This window comes from Vanessa tameamea, chromosome Z (assembly GCF_037043105.1).
Source record: "Vanessa tameamea isolate UH-Manoa-2023 chromosome Z, ilVanTame1 primary haplotype, whole genome shotgun sequence".
NCBI classification, from domain to species: Eukaryota; Metazoa; Arthropoda; class Insecta; order Lepidoptera; family Nymphalidae; genus Vanessa; species Vanessa tameamea.
The window spans coordinates 12,978,262-12,996,835 of NC_087341.1; the positions used below are offsets into that span (position 1 = coordinate 12,978,262).

The 18,574-nt window shown below is 28.7% G+C and overlaps 1 pseudogene; it reads left to right on the top strand.

The window, feature by feature from the left end:
* LOC113402438 (uncharacterized) overlaps window positions 1-18,574 on the top strand; it is a 51,148-nt pseudogene that overhangs the window by 7,403 nt on the left and 25,171 nt on the right.

Below are 18,574 nucleotides of genomic sequence, written 5' to 3' on the forward strand. Positions count from 1 at the left end.
TTCATAATAATCAATAATAAATAATTCCAAGTAATTAAATTAATAAATAATTCCACTGGGCCATCTCGGCTCAATGATAAAGAATAATATAACTATTTATAGATGGCCTCCCATCACCCCTCCAACTACATCTATTTAATAATATTAGTCAAATTATTTTTACTCCAGTTGAAATTATTTGTTGACATCATTGTTTATTAGAGAAATAGATGTAATTGAGCCATCGCCTACCCTTCCAAACGACTTTTTTTTTCAAATTAATTTACCTATCTGTGTTTAATTTTTACCATTATATTCAAACTTATTAAATGGTTCATATTTTAACAAATTACGTCATTTTATTTTTAATATAACTATGATATGTAAATATTATAATAATATTTCTGTTTTTATTTCTTACATTTTTAATCGCTCTTTATTAGTTAATAGATCCAAAAAATCTATGTGTGATAATTTTTTTATAATGGAAACGACGAGTCCCTTTACTTTATGATTCGTATGAGTTTGTTTTATTTTAATTTTAATCGAAGCGCTGAAATAATATATCATATTACTAATTCAAATTTTATAAATTAAAAAATGTATTGGATAATTTACGTAGTGCATTTTTACATCCATTTTCGAATTGAAAAGGTTAGGCCGGTGAGTTCGGGGTCATCCTTATGACCTGGATAATGATCGTAAGAGATATCTGATAAAAAGTAAATATTATTTTTTAATTGGATGTGCTTATTTAAAAAAAAAACCTTTTGCACACAAGCGGATTTTTGCATTTTTTTTTTAATTTGGCAACGGATAATTGATTACATGTAAAATACAATTACATATAAAATAAAGTAGATTTTACATTAAGATTTTTTATAAAAGGTTTCAAATTATGTTATCATCTTTCCTTCACGTGCTAATATTCGGTAAAAAAAATTGTAAACTACGCGTATATTAAATTGTAAATGAGGAATATTTCGAAGGGCATCCTTTACCGTGAGATATATGAAGCCGATCGATCTATCAAACTCTTCAAAGAATTCAACGGAGCGGAACATGTTTAAACTCATAGCACGTCATACAACTATGCTCAACTCTACGTTGTAAATTTAAATTAGTTAAGATTCTTGACCACGGCACAATGAATAAATATAACCGTGCTCACGATCAAGATGACTCATTGTAATTTAGTATTATCTTGAGAACACCGCTGATTCTTCGGACGTTTCAATTCTTCGATGATTATGCTCAAAAATAAACTTTGCCATGATCCCCATGCTTAATGCGATAAAGAATGGAGATTATGGCCAAATCTCCATTTTTGAATATTAGGACGCTGCTTGTAACCTGCTTTGAGAAATAAAAACACGTTATACCTGTAAATAATGGCACGATATTCATATTTTGTAAATGGGCATGAAAGTATGGTATAATATAAAGACAGATAAAGTCAAATGTGTGTAAGAAAATAAGTAAAGTTTATTATAAATTAACAAATTACGTATGAGCCCGTTTAACTACAAGCACAAGACGTAACATCTCATTTTCAACAATATTCACGATCCTTCTCTGTCTACCTCGCCTATATGTCTATACGTACGAGACGAGAGTTATTTATTTATTTTATCTTTAAATTTAACTTAAAATATACGGATGCAGTATTTAAGTGATCTATTAGTAGGTTTGTCCGTCTGATCTTAAAGTCACAAATCACAAATATATACGAAGCTGATTTTCTCCAAATCATTCTAGAAAAGAAGTGAAGAAAGGTTTGACTGTATTGGATGCTACCGTATGTCAAATAACATAACACAGAACAATACATTTACAGGTTTCGATGTCAGCGATAAGGAAGTAGTTAAAATCATTCGTAGAGCAAAATTTAGTTGTTTTAACGCACTGTTCAAACCTCATACAAATTAGTGTTGATAACGGTCCAAATACTTTTTCGCAAGTCGTACTTGCTAGTTGTCAATATCTCAGTTACAAGAATATACTAAAAGGACAATTAAGTGCTTGTGTTATTTTTATCGATTTTACACAGGAAAGGCTAAATCTGTAGTTAACAAGCGAAGAGAGTATTTCTATATAACCTTTGAAAATATATAAATTGAAAGATATCTTTTATATACACACATTAGCGCTTAGTAAGCGTTTAATTATACGAATACCTTTAAAATAATTCCCTACCACCGTATTCTTGGCAGAATTATTTATATTTTACTTTATTTTAAGCTCGACATTTAAAGTTTTAATTAGAATGAATTAAATTTATATTAAAATCCAGCATGTAGCCTCATAATGATGAATACTTTATAATTATGTAGGGGAAGGTCAGGAAATGCGACGAAGAAATTACACAAAAAAATTAAAAACCACAAAAGCAACGAACAGTATACAAAAATGCTTAATTATGATGAAAAAATATTAAAAAAAAAACATATTAATCCTTTTTATATACCAGTAGCATATCTGAAGACTACACCTTATAAGGTGGGTGAGAAAAAAAAGCAAGACCAGACCAGACCAGACACTAAAAAGTTTTTTAATAAACAGCGAAAATGTATTAGTAACAAAACTAAGATTTTTTTTGCGATCAAAAAATGTTTTTTTATAACTAACGAGAAATAGTTTATCATACTCCTTGTCCGTCTTTTTTATATACTTTTCACTTATGTAATTATGTAAAATATATTTTTTTATGTTTTATATTCCAATAGACTGGACTGGACTCGCCAAATTTAAATTATTAAAATTCAATATGTGCGGCCATTCAATATCTATGGTAAATCAACATATCTGTGGTAAATGGATGCTTAAATGATTTCATAATAAATGATATATATTTCATAATAATCAATAATAAACAATTCCAAGTAATTAAATTAATAAATAATTCCACTGGGCCATCTCGGCTCAATGATAAAGAATAATATAACTATTTATAGATGGCCTCCCATCACCCCTCCAACTACATCTATTTAATAATATTAGTCAAATTATTTTTACTCCAGTTGAAATTATTTGTTGACATCATTGTTTATTAGAGAAATAGATGTAATTGAGCCATCGCCTACCCTTCCAAACGATTTTATTTTTTCATTAATTTACCTATCTGTGTTTAATTTTTACCATTATATTCAAACTTATTAAATGGTTCATATTTTAACAAATTACGTCATTTTATTTTTAATATAACTATGATATGTAAATATTATAATAATATTTCTGTTTTTATTTCTTACATTTTTAATCGCTCTTTATTAGTTAATAGATCCAAAAAATCTATGTGTGATAATTTTTTTATAATGGAAACGACGAGTCCCTTTACTTTATGATTCGTATGAGTTTGTTTTATTTTAATTTTAATCGAAGCGCTGAAATAATATATCATATTACTAATTCAAATTTTATAAATTAAAAAATGTATTGGATAATTTACGTAGTGCATTTTTACATCCATTTTCGAATTGAAAAGGTTAGGCCGGTGAGTTCGGGGTCATCCTTATGACCTGGATAATGATCGTAAGAGATATCTGATAAAAAGTAAATATTATTTTTTAATTGGATGTGCTTATTTAAAAAAAAAACCTTTTGCACACAAGCGGATTTTTGCATTTTTTTTTTAATTTGGCAACGGATAATTGATTACATGTAAAATACAATTACATATAAAATAAAGTAGATTTTACATTAAGATTTTTTATAAAAGGTTTCAAATTATGTTATCATCTTTCCTTCACGTGCTAATATTCGGTAAAAAAAATTGTAAACTACGCGTATATTAAATTGTAAATGAGGAATATTTCGAAGGGCATCCTTTACCGTGAGATATATGAAGCCGATCGATCTATCAAACTCTTCAAAGAATTCAACGGAGCGGAACATGTTTAAACTCATAGCACGTCATACAACTATGCTCAACTCTACGTTGTAAATTTAAATTAGTTAAGATTCTTGACCACGGCACAATGAATAAATATAACCGTGCTCACGATCAAGATGACTCATTGTAATTTAGTATTATCTTGAGAACACCGCTGATTCTTCGGACGTTTCAATTCTTCGATGATTATGCTCAAAAATAAACTTTGCCATGATCCCCATGCTTAATGCGATAAAGAATGGAGATTATGGCCAAATCTCCATTTTTGAATATTAGGACGCTGCTTGTAACCTGCTTTGAGAAATAAAAACACGTTATACCTGTAAATAATGGCACGATATTCATATTTTGTAAATGGGCATGAAAGTATGGTATAATATAAAGACAGATAAAGTCAAATGTGTGTAAGAAAATAAGTAAAGTTTATTATAAATTAACAAATTACGTATGAGCCCGTTTAACTACAAGCACAAGACATAACATCTCATTTTCAACAATATTCACGATCCTTCTCTGTCTACCTCGCCTATATGTCTATACGTACGAGACGAGAGTTATTTATTTATTTTATCTTTAAATTTAACTTAAAATATACGGATGCAGTATTTAAGTGATCTATTAGTAGGTTTGTTCGTCTGATCTTAAAGTCACAAATCACAAATATATACGAAGCTGATTTTCTCCAAATCATTCTAGAAAAGAAGTGAAGAAAGGTTTGACTGTATTGGATGCTACCGTATGTCAAATAACATAACACAGAACAATACATTTACAGGTTTCGATGTCAGCGATAAGGAAGTAGTTAAAATCATTCGTAGAGCAAAATTTAGTTGTTTTAACGCACTGTTCAAACCTCATACAAATTAGTGTTGATAACGGTCCAAATACTTTTTCGCAAGTCGTACTTGCTAGTTGTCAATATCTCAGTTACAAGAATATACTAAAAGGACAATTAAGTGCTTGTGTTATTTTTATCGATTTTACACAGGAAAGGCTAAATCTGTAGTTAACAAGCGAAGAGAGTATTTCTATATAACCTTTGAAAATATATAAATTGAAAGATATCTTTTATATACACACATTAGCGCTTAGTAAGCGTTTAATTATACGAATACCTTTAAAATAATTCCCTACCACCGTATTCTTGGCAGAATTATTTATATTTTACTTTATTTTAAGCTCGACATTTAAAGTTTTAATTAGAATGAATTAAATTTATATTAAAATCCAGCATGTAGCCTCATAATGATGAATACTTTATAATTATGTAGGGGAAGGTCAGGAAATGCGACGAAGAAATTACAAAAAAAAATTAAAAACCACAAAAGCAACGAACAGTATACAAAAATGCTTAATTATGATGAAAAAATATTAAAAAAAAAACATATTAATCCTTTTTATATACCAGTAGCATATCTGAAGACTACACCTTATAAGGTGGGTGAGAAAAAAAAGCAAGACCAGACCAGACCAGACACTAAAAAGTTTTTTAATAAACAGCGAAAATGTAAATAGTAACAAAACTAAGATTTTTTTTGCGATCAAAAAATGTTTTTTTATAACTAACGAGAAATAGTTTATCATACTCCTTGTCCGTCTTTTTTATATACTTTTCACTTATGTAATTATATAAAATATATTTTTTTATGTTTTATATTCCAATAGACTGGACTGGACTCGCCAAATTTAAATTATTAAAATTCAATATGTGCGGCCATTCAATATCTATGGTAAATCAACATATCTGTGGTAAATGGATGCTTAAATGATTTCATAATAAATGATATATATTTCATAATAATCAATAATAAACAATTCCAAGTAATTAAATTAATAAATAATTCCACTGGGCCATCTCGGCTCAATGATAAAGAATAATATAACTATTTATAGATGGCCTCCCATCACCCCTCCAACTATATCTATTTAATAATATTAGACAAATTATTTTTACTCCAGTTGAAATTATTTGTTGACATCATTGTTTATTAGAGAAATAGATGTAATTGAGCCATCGCCTACCCTTCCAAACGACTTTTTTTTTCAAATTAATTTACCTATCTGTGTTTAATTTTTACCATTATATTCAAACTTATTAAATGGTTCATATTTTAACAAATTACGTCATTTTATTTTTAATATAACTATGATATGTAAATATTATAATAATATTTCTGTTTTTATTTCTTACATTTTTAATCGCTCTTTATTAATTAATAGATCCAAACACTTTATGAGTCATAATTTTTTTATAACGGAAACGACGAGTCCCTTTACTTTATGATTCGTATGAGTTTGTTTTATTTTAATTTTAATCGAAGCGCTGAAATAATATATCATATTACTAATTCAAATTTTATAAATTAAAAATATATTGGATAATTTACGTAGTGCATTTTTACATCCATTTTCGAATTGAAAAGGTTAGGCCGGTGAGTTCGGGGTCATCCTTATGACCTGGATAATGATCGTAAGAGATATCTGATAAAAAGTAAATATTATTTTTTAATTGGATGTGCTTATTTAAAAAAAAAACCTTTTGCACACAAGCGGATTTTTGCATTTTTTTTTTAATTTGGCAACGGATAATTGATTACATGTAAAATACAATTACATATAAAATAAAGTAGATTTTACATTAAGATTTTTTATAAAAGGTTTCAAATTATGTTATCATCTTTCCTTCACGTGCTAATATTCGGTAAAAAAAATTGTAAACTACGCGTATATTAAATTGTAAATGAGGAATATTTCGAAGGGCATCCTTTACCGTGAGATATATGAAGCCGATCGATCTATCAAACTCTTCAAAGAATTCAACGGAGCGGAACATGTTTAAACTCATAGCACGTCATATTTTATAGATAATACAACTATGCTCAACTCTACGTTGTAAATTTAAATTAGTTAAGATTCTTGACCACGGCACAATGAATAAATATAACCGTGCTCACGATCAAGATGACTCATTGTAATTTAGTATTATCTTGAGAACACCGCTGATTCTTCGGACGTTTCAATTCTTCGATGATTATGCTCAAAAATAGACTTTGCCATGATCCCCATTCTTAATGCAATAAAGAATGGAGATTATGGCCAAATCTCCATTTTTGAATATTAGGACGCTGCTTGTAACCTGCTTTGAGAAATAAAAACACGTTATACCTGTAAATAATGGCACGATATTCATATTTTGTAAATGGGCATGAAAGTATGGTATAATATAAAGACAGATAAAGTCAAATGTGTGTAAGAAAATAAGTAAAGTTTATTATAAATTAACAAATTACGTATGAGCCCGTTTAACTACAAGCACAAGACATAACATCTCATTTTCAACAATATTCACGATCCTTCTCTGTCTACCTCGCCTATATGTCTATACGTACGAGACGAGAGTTATTTATTTATTTTATCTTTAAATTTAACTTAAAATATACGGATGCAGTATTTAAGTGATCTATTAGTAGGTTTGTTCGTCTGATCTTAAAGTCACAAATCACAAATATATACGAAGCTGATTTTCTCCAAATCATTCTAGAAAAGAAGTGAAGAAAGGTTTGACTGTATTGGATGCTACCGTATGTCAAATAACATAACACAGAACAATACATTTACAGGTTTCGATGTCAGCGATAAGGAAGTAGTTAAAATCATTCGTAGAGCAAAATTTAGTTGTTTTAACGCACTGTTCAAACCTCATACAAATTAGTGTTGATAACGGTCCAAATACTTTTTCGCAAGTCGTACTTGCTAGTTGTCAATATCTCAGTTACAAGAATATACTAAAAGGACAATTAAGTGCTTGTGTTATTTTTATCGATCTTACACAGGAAAGGCTAAATCTGTAGTTAACAAGCGAAGAGAGTATTTCTATATAACCTTTGAAAATATATAAATTGAAAGATATCTTTTATATACACACATTAGCGCTTAGTAAGCGTTTAATTATACGAATACCTTTAAAATAATTCCCTACCACCGTATTCTTGGCAGAATTATTTATATTTTACTTTATTTTAAGCTCGACATTTAAAGTTTTAATTAGAATGAATTAAATTTATATTAAAATCCAGCATGTAGCCTCATAATGATGAATACTTTATAATTATGTAGGGGAAGGTCAGGAAATGCGACGAAGAAATTACACAAAAAAATTAAAAACCACAAAAGCAACGAACAGTATACAAAAATGCTTAATTATGATGAAAAAATATTAAAAAAAAAAAAACATATTAATCCTTTTTATATACCAGTAGCATATCTGAAGACTACATCTGATAAGGTGGGTGAGAAAAAAAAGCAAGACCAGACCAGACCAGACACTAAAAAGTTTTTTAATAAACAGCGAAAATGTATTAGTAACAAAACTAAGATTTTTTTTGCGATCAAAAAATGTTTTTTTATAACTAACGAGAAATAGTTTATCATACTCCTTGTCCGTCTTTTTTATATACTTTTCACTTATGTAATTATGTAAAATATATTTTTTTATGTTTTATATTCCAATAGACTGGACTGGACTCGCCAAATTTAAATTATTAAAATTCAATATGTGCGGCCATTCAATATCTATGGTAAATCAACATATCTGTGGTAAATGGATGCTTAAATGATTTCATAATAAATGATATATATTTCATAATAATCAATAATAAACAATTCCAAGTAATTAAATTAATAAATAATTCCACTGGGCCATCTCGGCTCAATGATAAAGAATAATATAACTATTTATAGATGGCCTCCCATCACCCCTCCAACTACATCTATTTAATAATATTAGTCAAATTATTTTTACTCCAGTTGAAATTATTTGTTGACATCATTGTTTATTAGAGAAATAGATGTAATTGAGCCATCGCCTACCCTTCCAAACGATTTTATTTTTTCATTAATTTACCTATCTGTGTTTAATTTTTACCATTATATTCAAACTTATTAAATGGTTCATATTTTAACAAATTACGTCATTTTATTTTTAATATAACTATGATATGTAAATATTATAATAATATTTCTGTTTTTATTTCTTACATTTTTAATCGCTCTTTATTAGTTAATATATCCAAAAAATCTATGTGTGATAATTTTTTTATAATGGAAACGACGAGTCCCTTTACTTTATGATTCGTATGAGTTTGTTTTATTTTAATTTTAATCGAAGCGCTGAAATAATATATCATATTACTAATTCAAATTTTATAAATTAAAAAATGTATTGGATAATTTACGTAGTGCATTTTTACATCCATTTTCGAATTGAAAAGGTTAGGCCGGTGAGTTCGGGGTCATCCTTATGACCTGGATAATGATCGTAAGAGATATCTGATAAAAAGTAAATATTATTTTTTAATTGGATGTGCTTATTTAAAAAAAAAACCTTTTGCACACAAGCGGATTTTTGCATTTTTTTTTTAATTTGGCAACGGATAATTGATTACATGTAAAATACAATTACATATAAAATAAAGTAGATTTTACATTAAGATTTTTTATAAAAGGTTTCAAATTATGTTATCATCTTTCCTTCACGTGCTAATATTCGGTAAAAAAAATTGTAAACTACGCGTATATTAAATTGTAAATGAGGAATATTTCGAAGGGCATCCTTTACCGTGAGATATATGAAGCCGATCGATCTATCAAACTCTTCAAAGAATTCAACGGAGCGGAACATGTTTAAACTCATAGCACGTCATATTTTATAGATAATACAACTATGCTCAACTCTACGTTGTAAATTTAAATTAGTTAAGATTCTTGACCACGGCACAATGAATAAATATAACCGTGCTCACGATCAAGATGACTCATTGTAATTTAGTATTATCTTGAGAACACCGCTGATTCTTCGGACGTTTCAATTCTTCGATGATTATGCTCAAAAATAAACTTTGCCATGATCCCCATGCTTAATGCGATAAAGAATGGAGATTATGGCCAAATCTCCATTTTTGAATATTAGGACGCTGCTTGTAACCTGCTTTGAGAAATAAAAACACGTTATACCTGTAAATAATGGCACGATATTCATATTTTGTAAATGGGCATGAAAGTATGGTATAATATAAAGACAGATAAAGTCAAATGTGTGTAAGAAAATAAGTAAAGTTTATTATAAATTAACAAATTACGTATGAGCCCGTTTAACTACAAGCACAAGACGTAACATCTCATTTTCAACAATATTCACGATCCTTCTCTGTCTACCTCGCCTATATGTCTATACGTACGAGACGAGAGTTATTTATTTATTTTATCTTTAAATTTAACTTAAAATATACGGATGCAGTATTTAAGTGATCTATTAGTAGGTTTGTTCGTCTGATCTTAAAGTCACAAATCACAAATATATACGAAGCTGATTTTCTCCAAATCATTCTAGAAAAGAAGTGAAGAAAGGTTTGACTGTATTGGATGCTACCGTATGTCAAATAACATAACACAGAACAATACATTTACAGGTTTCGATGTCAGCGATAAGGAAGTAGTTAAAATCATTCGTAGAGCAAAATTTAGTTGTTTTAACGCACTGTTCAAACCTCATACAAATTAGTGTTGATAACGGTCCAAATACTTTTTCGCAAGTCGTACTTGCTAGTTGTCAATATCTCAGTTACAAGAATATACTAAAAGGACAATTAAGTGCTTGTGTTATATTTATCGATTTTACACAGGAAAGGCTAAATCTGTAGTTAACAAGCGAAGAGAGTATTTCTATATAACCTTTGAAAATATATAAATTGAAAGATATCTTTTATATACACACATTAGCGCTTAGTAAGCGTTTAATTATACGAATACCTTTAAAATAATTCCCTACCACCGTATTCTTGGCAGAATTATTTATATTTTACTTTATTTTAAGCTCGACATTTAAAGTTTTAATTAGAATGAATTAAATTTATATTAAAATCCAGCATGTAGCCTCATAATGATGAATACTTTATAATTATGTAGGGGAAGGTCAGGAAATGCGACGAAGAAATTACACAAAAAAATTAAAAACCACAAAAGCAACGAACAGTATACAAAAATGCTTAATTATGATGAAAAAATATTAAAAAAAAAAAACATATTAATCCTTTTTATATACCAGTAGCATATCTTAAGACTACACCTGATAAGGTGGGTGAGAAAAAAAAGCAAGACCAGACCAGACCAGACACTAAAAATTTTATTAATAAACAGCGAAAATATATTAGTAACAAAACTAAGATTTTTTTTGCGATCAAAAAATGTTTTTTTATAACTAACGAGAAATAGTTTATCATACTCCTTGTCCGTCTTTTTTATATACTTTTCACTTATGTAATTATGTAAAATATATTTTTTTATGTTTTATATTCCAATAGACTGGACTGGACTCGCCAAATTTAAATTATTAAAATTCAATATGTGCGGCCATTCAATATCTATGGTAAATCAACATATCTGTGGTAAATGGATGCTTAAATGATTTCATAATAAATGATATATATTTCATAATAATCAATAATAAACAATTCCAAGTAATTAAATTAATAAATAATTCCACTGGGCCATCTCGGCTCAATGATAAAGAATAATATAACTATTTATAGATGGCCTCCCATCACCCCTCCAACTACATCTATTTAATAATATTAGTCAAATTATTTTTACTCCAGTTGAAATTATTTGTTGACATCATTGTTTATTAGAGAAATAGATGTAATTGAGCCATCGCCTACCCTTCCAAACGATTTTATTTTTTCATTAATTTACCTATCTGTGTTTAATTTTTACCATTATATTCAAACTTATTAAATGGTTCATATTTTAACAAATTACGTCATTTTATTTTTAATATAACTATGATATGTAAATATTATAATAATATTTCTGTTTTTATTTCTTACATTTTTAATCGCTCTTTATTAGTTAATATATCCAAAAAATCTATGTGTGATAATTTTTTTATAATGGAAACGACGAGTCCCTTTACTTTATGATTCGTATGAGTTTGTTTTATTTTAATTTTAATCGAAGCGCTGAAATAATATATCATATTACTAATTCAAATTTTATAAATTAAAAAATGTATTGGATAATTTACGTAGTGCATTTTTACATCCATTTTCGAATTGAAAAGGTTAGGCCGGTGAGTTCGGGGTCATCCTTATGACCTGGATAATGATCGTAAGAGATATCTGATAAAAAGTAAATATTATTTTTTAATTGGATGTGCTTATTTAAAAAAAAAACCTTTTGCACACAAGCGGATTTTTGCATTTTTTTTTTAATTTGGCAACGGATAATTGATTACATGTAAAATACAATTACATATAAAATAAAGTAGATTTTACATTAAGATTTTTTATAAAAGGTTTCAAATTATGTTATCATCTTTCCTTCACGTGCTAATATTCGGTAAAAAAAATTGTAAACTACGCGTATATTAAATTGTAAATGAGGAATATTTCGAAGGGCATCCTTTACCGTGAGATATATGAAGCCGATCGATCTATCAAACTCTTCAAAGAATTCAACGGAGCGGAACATGTTTAAACTCATAGCACGTCATATTTTATAGATAATACAACTATGCTCAACTCTACGTTGTAAATTTAAATTAGTTAAGATTCTTGACCACGGCACAATGAATAAATATAACCGTGCTCACGATCAAGATGACTCATTGTAATTTAGTATTATCTTGAGAACACCGCTGATTCTTCGGACGTTTCAATTCTTCGATGATTATGCTCAAAAATAAACTTTGCCATGATCCCCATGCTTAATGCGATAAAGAATGGAGATTATGGCCAAATCTCCATTTTTGAATATTAGGACGCTGCTTGTAACCTGCTTTGAGAAATAAAAACACGTTATACCTGTAAATAATGGCACGATATTCATATTTTGTAAATGGGCATGAAAGTATGGTATAATATAAAGACAGATAAAGTCAAATGTGTGTAAGAAAATAAGTAAAGTTTATTATAAATTAACAAATTACGTATGAGCCCGTTTAACTACAAGCACAAGACGTAACATCTCATTTTCAACAATATTCACGATCCTTCTCTGTCTACCTCGCCTATATGTCTATACGTACGAGACGAGAGTTATTTATTTATTTTATCTTTAAATTTAACTTAAAATATACGGATGCAGTATTTAAGTGATCTATTAGTAGGTTTGTTCGTCTGATCTTAAAGTCACAAATCACAAATATATACGAAGCTGATTTTCTCCAAATCATTCTAGAAAAGAAGTGAAGAAAGGTTTGACTGTATTGGATGCTACCGTATGTCAAATAACATAACACAGAACAATACATTTACAGGTTTCGATGTCAGCGATAAGGAAGTAGTTAAAATCATTCGTAGAGCAAAATTTAGTTGTTTTAACGCACTGTTCAAACCTCATACAAATTAGTGTTGATAACGGTCCAAATACTTTTTCGCAAGTCGTACTTGCTAGTTGTCAATATCTCAGTTACAAGAATATACTAAAAGGACAATTAAGTGCTTGTGTTATTTTTATCGATCTTACACAGGAAAGGCTAAATCTGTAGTTAACAAGCGAAGAGAGTATTTCTATATAACCTTTGAAAATATATAAATTGAAAGATATCTTTTAAATACACACATTAGCGCTTAGTAAGCGTTTAATTATACGAATACCTTTAAAATAATTCCCTACCACCGTATTCTTGGCAGAATTATTTATATTTTACTTTATTTTAAGCTCGACATTTAAAGTTTTAATTAGAATGAATTAAATTTATATTAAAATCCAGCATGTAGCCTCATAATGATGAATACTTTATAATTATGTAGGGGAAGGTCAGGAAATGCGACGAAGAAATTACACAAAAAAATTAAAAACCACAAAAGCAACGAACAGTATACAAAAATGCTTAATTATGATGAAAAAATATAAAAAAAAAAAAACATATTAATCCTTTTTATATACCAGTAGCATATCTGAAGACTACATCTGATAAGGTGGGTGAGAAAAAAAAGCAAGACCAGACCAGACCAGACACTAAAAAGTTTTTTAATAAACAGCGAAAATGTATTAGTAACAAAACTAAGATTTTTTTTGCGATCAAAAAATGTTTTTTATAACTAACGAGAAATAGTTTATCATACTCCTTGTCCGTCTTTTTTATATACTTTTCACTTATGTAATTATGTAAAATATATTTTTTTATGTTTTATATTCCAATAGACTGGACTGGACTCGCCAAATTTAAATTATTAAAATTCAATATGTGCGGCCATTCAATATCTATGGTAAATCAACATATCTGTGGTAAATGGATGCTTAAATGATTTCATAATAAATGATATATATTTCATAATAATCAATAATAAACAATTCCAAGTAATTAAATTAATAAATAATTCCACTGGGCCATCTCGGCTCAATGATAAAGAATAATATAACTATTTATAGATGGCCTCCCATCACCCCTCCAACTACATCTATTTAATAATATTAGTCAAATTATTTTTACTCCAGTTGAAATTATTTGTTGACATCATTGTTTATTAGAGAAATAGATGTAATTGAGCCATCGCCTACCCTTCCAAACGACTTTTTTTTTCAAATTAATTTACCTATCTGTGTTTAATTTTTACCATTATATTCAAACTTATTAAATGGTTCATATTTTAACAAATTACGTCATTTTATTTTTAATATAACTATGATATGTAAATATTATAATAATATTTCTGTTTTTATTTCTTACATTTTTAATCGCTCTTTATTAGTTAATAGATCCAAACAATCTATGTGTGATAATTTTTTTATAATGGAAACGACGAGTCCCTTTACTTTATGATTCGTATGAGTTTGTTTTATTTTAATTTTAATCGAAGCGCTGAAATAATATATCATATTACTAATTCAAATTTTATAAATTAAAAAATGTATTGGATAATTTACGTAGTGCATTTTTACATCCATTTTCGAATTGAAAAGGTTAGGCCGGTGAGTTCGGGGTCATCCTTATGACCTGGATAATGATCGTAAGAGATATCTGATAAAAAGTAAATATTATTTTTTAATTGGATGTGCTTATTTAAAAAAAAAACCTTTTGCACACAAGCGGATTTTTGCATTTTTTTTTTAATTTGGCAACGGATAATTGATTACATGTAAAATACAATTACATATAAAATAAAGTAGATTTTACATTAAGATTTTTTATAAAAGGTTTCAAATTATGTTATCATCTTTCCTTCACGTGCTAATATTCGGTAAAAAAAATTGTAAACTACGCGTATATTAAATTGTAAATGAGGAATATTTCGAAGGGCATCCTTTACCGTGAGATATATGAAGCCGATCGATCTATCAAACTCTTCAAAGAATTCAACGGAGCGGAACATGTTTAAACTCATAGCACGTCATATTTTATAGATAATACAACTATGCTCAACTCTACGTTGTAAATTTAAATTAGTTAAGATTCTTGACCACGGCACAATGAATAAATATAACCGTGCTCACGATCAAGATTATTACGAATAGCCATTTAGCTGTGTATGTTGAAAAGCCTAAAAATCACCATTTTTTGCCATATCGGGTCCCTTTCAGTGCGGGAGTTCGAAAGCGTTCCTTAAAGACTTTAATGTTCGGAATTCCTTTATCTGATAGTAATAATTGCAATTGATACGTACAGTTATTATTTTATTATTTTCTATAACTATACTACATATTATACAAAAAACACTTGCCAACGAGATTATAAACAAGCTTGCTCTCAAAGACTCTCGGGTCGCATTATTGCAATATCGGCAAATCAAAAACCATATCGAGTGTATAGACCTCGTTTTAAAAAATATATCGAAATTCCATGCTTTCATTCTAGAGGTCTTGAAAACATGGCTGTCATTTGACGTAAAAACTAAAATGCAGTTTTAATGTGATTTCTTAAGTATTTCATTTTTTATATCTGTCTTTAATTAAAAAATGCTCGGATTCATATTACATTATAAATATTAAAAAAATTAGGTAAAAGCTGTATGAACCTACATACACAAAAACATAATTACATTTAATAATTCATTTGTAGTCATAGTGAAATTATAATAATTTTATAAAAATAGGAAAATCAATAAATACTTTAAATAAGACAGAGCGTCTAAGGTGTAAGCAAAGTGCCTACACACAGACGGCGTGGGCAACGTGAACCACCGCCCTATAGGGTGAATAGACTTCGCAATTCCAAATTAAAACTACCAGTTTTGGATATCGAAGTTCTAGAAGACAAACACTCTAAGCACAGATTTCGTAAATGTTCAGATCAGTTTTTGTGGTTTAGCTCTGAAGCAGAACATTTTGTACGGAGAATTCGTAAGTATTCTCTATATTTAGTAATGTGTTTAGCTATATTACCGTACCAATTTCAGCATAGATAAACTATTTTCAGAAATCACTGAAAAAAACACAATTTAATAAAACATTGTATCACTAAGTAAATTTTAACCTACTTCCATCAATACGGATGTTCTCAATTTTGATGTTCTTAGATCTGATGATTAGTTTCGGAGACAGGAGCTATATGCTGTTGAAGTCAGATTTTTATTTATGACCACTAAACTTTTATAAACTGTTTATGCTGTGTCCTGACTGAGTGGACATTTAAACTAATGTTATGAAATCCAAATTAAATACAATAATAAACGAAGTACTGCTGCACTATTAATCTTTTTGAAAAAAATCACTCTCCTAGTCTCCTGCCATTCTATAAATCCTCCTTGGAAAGCAGTTGATAATTAAAAAATAATAATAGTATAATATGAAAAAATATCCAGACTAATAATATAAAGTCAACAGCGTCTAGCAAAACATCGTTTTTATAAAATTGAGCAAACAGGATGTGAAAAACAACCAAACGAAATGAATGCAAATCACTGCAAATACATCAATATGAATGCCGAACTGAATACCGACCTAGAAAAAACATGCCACTGATAAATTGTACGAAATCGTACTAGGAAAAAATACTTAGGTACACTAAATAATATTTAAATTGCTTTTTTTTTAAATATTCTTGTTTTAAATCCATGAATTTAAAAATTAAATTGACACAGGTCTCAGATTAGCTGGTCCAATTCTAAAGGTCAATCAAGAGCAAGGTAGACTCCATTTGGTAAGTAATCGTTTGTTTCGATACTTTATACACATCGGTACTTCCGGTACCACGATGGGACGTCCAGGTGATGTAATTAGTCTAAATCTGAACATAAATTTTTGACCTCTCATATACTGGCGCAAATTATCCACACATCATTTAACCAACGCATTCCTACCCGAAATTCTTCGCCTTCAGGTATGATGATACCTGGGGGCGGTGGCGCTTACGTAGATAAGTAATATGCTCTGAGAAACGTGCTCGAAGACCGTTAACATATAAGACTTTTAGGCAATTCACAGAATCGATTGTATTGCAGCGAATTAAATACGAATGAACCATATAGCCGTGGCTTTTGTAGTGTTCCTCTTCTTCCGTACTTTCTTTAACTTATCCAATGCACTACTTGATACCGCCATGCGTCGCTTCACTTCTTCTATAAAATCCCCTCACCTTCGTACAGAACAACCAGGACGTTATGGATAAACTCTCTTTGGAGCAAATATGCATGTTCAGCTTTACAGAAATGGGCTCTCTTAAGAAGTTTAACGAGTCTTCCAAATCCATTCGTCTCATTATTAGACCCGTAGAACATATTATTTCGAGTGTTCAAAGAAACGTATCCAGTTAACGTCTATACAGGATCTTCATAGGCTACCACGTTTAATCTAAATTTTTACATCAAGTCTTTGTTCATCATTTTATTTTATTGCAACCCGGACGTCATTGAGAAACATGATTGTTTTTAGTTGACGATTTTAAGGCAGTAAACCGGGCCCGAGCAGCTAGTTCTAAATTCGGTGAGATAGTTGACAACACTATAATAATAATTATTATTTTATTTTATAATATTATTCTTTATTATTATTTTTTCCTTTTGGTATTATTTAATTACTATTATTTTTTACTTATTACATAACCGATGCCTTAGAATGAATTATTATATAACTATTTATAGATGGCCTCCCATCACCCCTCCAACTACATCTATTTAATAATATTAGTCAACTTATTTAATTACTTATTTTTACTCCAGTTGAAATTATTTGTTGACTTCATTGTTTATTAGAGAAATAGATGTAATTGAGCCATCGCCTACCCTTCCAAACGATTTTTTTTTTTCAAATTAATTTACCTATCTGTCTTTAATTTGTACCATTATATCCAAACTTATTAAATGGTTCATATTTTAACAAATTACGTCATTTTATTTTTAATATAACTATGATATGTAAATATTATAATAATATTTTTGTTTTTATTTCTTAATTTTTTTATCGCTCTTTATTTACTTAATAGACCAAAACACTTTATGTGTGATAAAAAAAATTCTTAATGAAATTGTTATTAAAAAAGGGTAAATGTTGTAAACATGTATAAGACCTCTTTTTTTATAGATTTTTTTTTTTGTTTTTACATCTATAGAATTTTAAGCGGTTTATTATGACTTTATTTTGTATATAATATTTTACTTCTATATAAAAGTTATTCTGGAGCTATCCCATTTTATCGTTATATTCGTATAGATAGCTCATAGCTTCATATATTCATTAAGGACTGTTGTAACTGTTCGCTTATTAAAG